General features: G+C 45.8%; 1 non-coding gene across 1 annotated transcript; it reads right to left on the bottom strand.

The window, feature by feature from the left end:
* Nucleotides 1-3874: 3874 nt before the first annotated feature.
* Nucleotides 3875-3946, bottom strand: TRNAH-GUG. Its single transcript has one exon. It is a non-coding gene; the product is annotated as a tRNA-His (tRNA).
* Between the last annotated feature and the right edge of the window lie 258 nt (nucleotides 3947-4204).

Genomic DNA, 4204 nt, shown 5'->3' with positions numbered 1-4204 from the left:
GAGGGATGAAGTGACTGCATTATCTCGATGTGTCCGATGGTCACATGAGGTATCACCTATGTCAAAATGCACTGTGCTGTGTGAAAAAGAACAAACCAGAGGACGTGCACTGCTAGACTTTACAACTTACGATAAGCTATTAAAGACAAGGCAGTGTGCAAGTGGCATCAGGAGACACGAATAGACAAACAGATTGAGCTGGGAGACGCGCGACTGACCCACAGCTATACAGCCACTAGGTGTTCAATAAAGGCAACTCAGTGGGGAAAAGAAAATGCCTTCGATTAGCGGATGTTCGTATTGCGGGGAGGGGAAACCAACAACATGATTTCTACCTCACACTACACACAAAAGTAATTTGAGGCACATCATAAACCAAAACTTAAAGGTAGAAAGCATTTTGAGGGTGCTTCGTGACTTGGTGGAAGGCAAAGATTTACTAAACGGGACACAGGAAAAATACATATAAACGAAAGACACGATAAATTAGACTTCATCAACATTAACCATATCTTCTCATCAAAAGATGCCATTTAGGAAGTGAAAAAGCAAGCCACAGATAGGGAGAAAATATTCACAAACCATATGTGACACCCAAGCCCTGTAATTATAATGTATAATAGGCTCCTCCAACCTGGCAACAAAATGCAAACCAAACAACCCAAGTTTCTTAGATGGGTCAGTAGGGTGTAGAAATTGTGAGATGTGACTGTCATACCATCGTTTTGAAGGTATTACAAAGACTTGAACAGATCTGCTAGAAGAGAAGATATACACATAGCCAACAAAGCACATAAAAGAGTGCTCGATATGATTAGCTAACAGGGAAATGGAGATTAAAACCATGTTGAGGCACCACTACTCCTCCCAGTAGCATGCATGGCTAAAAGTGTACACTTTTCCCTCTCCATAAGGAGAGGGAACACCCAATCTTCATGAAGATGTGGAACAACCACAACTCTCACACACTGTTGGTGGGAATATAAAATGGTACAAGTGCTTTGGAAATAGTGTTGACAGTTTTCATGATGTTACCTATATACCGCTCTCTGGTGCCAGCAATTCTTTACCTAGGTTTTTCCCAAGGGCCTGAAAACAGATGTCTACAAAATCTCCTGTGCGAAGAACGCTCAAGCAGCTTTATTCACAATAGCCAATGCTGGAAGCAGCCCAAATGCTCATTATCAGGTGAATGGTAGACAAACCGTGCTATATCCCTGCAATGGAATACTACTCAGCAAGAAAAGAGGAGTGAACATCTGCTATACTCAACAATGGACAAAGCCAGAGATACTATGCCAAGGGAAGGAAGCATGCAGAAAAGAGCACATGTGCTACAATTTCATCTGCATGAAGTTCTAGAAGAAGCACAGGTAAAGTGAAATGGTCTGGAGAGTGATTGTTCACAAATAAGGCAGGAGACAGTGACAATGATTTTGGTGATTCTACTGATTATAACATTATTCATTGAGTAGTCACTACTACTACTTAGTAGTAGTCAGTCACTACTAAGCACATCTGATGACCACAGTGTGAAGGAGAGTTCTTGTAGTGGTGCAATTATGCAGGTAAAAATATTGAGGCACCTAAAGTTCAAGATACTTAACCAAGGTCATGCCAGAACTGAAGTAGATTCCAACACAGAACCCGTGTTCTTGTGCGCAGATTAGACGGGGTTCTGTCTACTTCTCTGTTTCAAGTGTCTCTGGGATTCTCAGCTGTACAGGAGGAGACAGAGAATGACAGGGAAGGAGACAGAGGGAGAGAGGAGAGGGGGCGAAATGGAGGGAGGCACAGGGCCTGTGGGTGTCAACAGGCCTGTGGGTGTCAAAGAGCAGAGCTGTAACTATTGCCAGTGTGTTTACAATACAGAGAAGCTTTCTGGAGACCAGGACGTTGATAACCGCCAAGCTTGCTGTGGTCAGTAGATGAATTTCATATGCCATAGATTTAGAAGTGTTCTTAGAAAAACACGTAGCAGAATAAATTTCTGCCAGAACAGATAAAGGCCTTAACAATGAAATGAAAGAATAAAGCTAAATAGAATTTCACCAAAGTTATAAACTTCTGTTCAACAAAAATCACAACAAGAAAGTGAAAAGGCAAGCCACAGACTGGGAGAATGCATTCGCACTATGCCTACCTGGAAAACGACTCAAATCTTGAACATATAGAGTACATTTTGGAAATCAGTAATAAAAAGCCAGGCCAACTAAATTAGGAAAAATGCTTCAATAGCCTCTCTTCATGAGAAAGGATTTCTGAACGGTGGCTGAAAAGGCATAAGTAAATATGCTCAGCATCATTACTCATGAAGGAAACACAAATTTAAGCCACGATATGATACCGTTTTACATCCACCAAAATGGAAATATTTAAAAGACAGCAAGCACCAAGCATCATCAAGAATGTCGGGCAACTGTAACCCTCCTTGCTGGGGAGAAACCATTCTAGAACAAACTATTTGGCTGTTTCTAACAGAGGTAAAATCACGCCTACCCCACGACCCAGCAATTCCAGTACTCAAGGGAAAGGAATGGACGTGTCCACAAAAAGACTCATAGAAGAATATTCATTCATAGCACCCATCTTGCTGAGCGAGTGGCATCTGCTGCCCATCACCAGGAGTACAAGTCCGAACACTTCTGGGCCCCGCAGCTTGGTGTCAGCGGCCAAGGAAAATACAATGCAGTCAAGCACTGGATGGGAGAACAACGCTTGAGTTATACAGGGAAGAGACAGAGCAGGATCAGCTTGAGTAGTGGGTGTCCGTGCCCCACGGACAACAGGTCCCTATGGCAAAAGGCCCCAGTGGCCTTCACACCCCCCTCGTGAGACACAGAAGGAAGGGTCTCTTTCCCTCCCGGCAGGGGGCAGACACAGCAGTGGGGTTGGCAAGGTGCCATTTGATGCACATACTTAAGCAGAACGAAGGTGCACACTGAGTCTCACGCAAGGAGAGATATTCCCACACAAGTGGTAAGTCCAGCACAGGCTGTGAGGACTCTCTGCCTCTTGGTAAGGAAGCGTTCCAAGCCCAAGGCCCATTCTCACGTGGCATAGTGGAGGTGGAAAGGCTGCATGCGGGAGACTCCTTTCCCAGCATTCACCCAGCCAAAGCACTTCTTCACCCAATCAACCGTGTCTCGACTGCGGTGAATTCACACACAAATTGCAATGACACTCGTCAACAGCACCAAAATTAAGAAGTGATAAACGTAGCGACATGGATATATCTCAAAAGCATAATGTGGCACGAAAATAAAAATAATATACATCCATGCATGTGCATTTCAAAAAGAGGTAACACTAACCTGTGGGCTAGTCCTCAGAATAGCGAGGCAATCGAGGGGGGTTGGGCATTGCCTGTAAAGGGGTTCTAAGTACCTTGGTGGGACGATGGCAGTTTTCTATAACCTGACCTGCGTGTTGATTACATCTGTGAAAATTGCAGTAAATATTTGTGCATTTTACTCTATGTGAAGCATGTCTCGATAATTTCCCGTTAGCATACAAGTTAGTTAGAGGAGGGAGGATGGAGACAAAGCCGTGTAGAGCATGACAAAGAGTTTGGATTTTCAAGACGTTCAAAGCTTGTTGTCGTTTCGTGTAAAATACACCCCACACTGAAATGTAACATCTTTACTGGAAAATCGGTTTCGATGCCACTATTGCATTAGTGTTAAGCCACGACCGCCACAGCTGGGTGAGTTATTTTCTCCGTAACGGTCGTAGTGAGACACAGAGTGGCGCGCTCCCAGGGTGTGCCTTTGACTGCGGCCCGGGTTAGTGCGCTGCTTGGTCTTTCCCTCTCTTGAGCGGCTTCGCGCCTGGTGGCGAGCAAAAGGACGGACCACCTGAGACGGACAGTCAGTGCCGTGACTCGGATTCGAACCGAGGTTGCTGCGGCCACAACGCAGAGTACTAACCACTATACGATCACGGCGCCCCACAACCCCGCAGGCGAGGGCCGGCCTTGCTCTGATATATTTGACGTCAAGTCATCGTCAAGTCATCGCAATGACCGCCCCGCCCTGCCCCCCGACAGCCACAGGTACTCGTGCTCTTCTCTCTGTCATGCCCACTCTCGGTCTCCCCGCCCCTCCTCTCGACTCGCACACACGGTGAAAACAATTCTCATCTCCCCTAATCCCGCCTGTGCTTCTTCGCACAGGCCTCTCGGGAGCTACCGTGGTCCTCGTCC

Source organism: Propithecus coquereli, unplaced genomic scaffold, assembly GCF_000956105.1.
Source record: "Propithecus coquereli isolate 6110/MARCELLA unplaced genomic scaffold, Pcoq_1.0 Scaffold59, whole genome shotgun sequence".
NCBI classification, from domain to species: Eukaryota; Metazoa; Chordata; class Mammalia; order Primates; family Indriidae; genus Propithecus; species Propithecus coquereli.
Note: the sequence above shows the minus strand (reverse complement) of the source record. Positions and strands in the feature narration are given on the sequence as shown.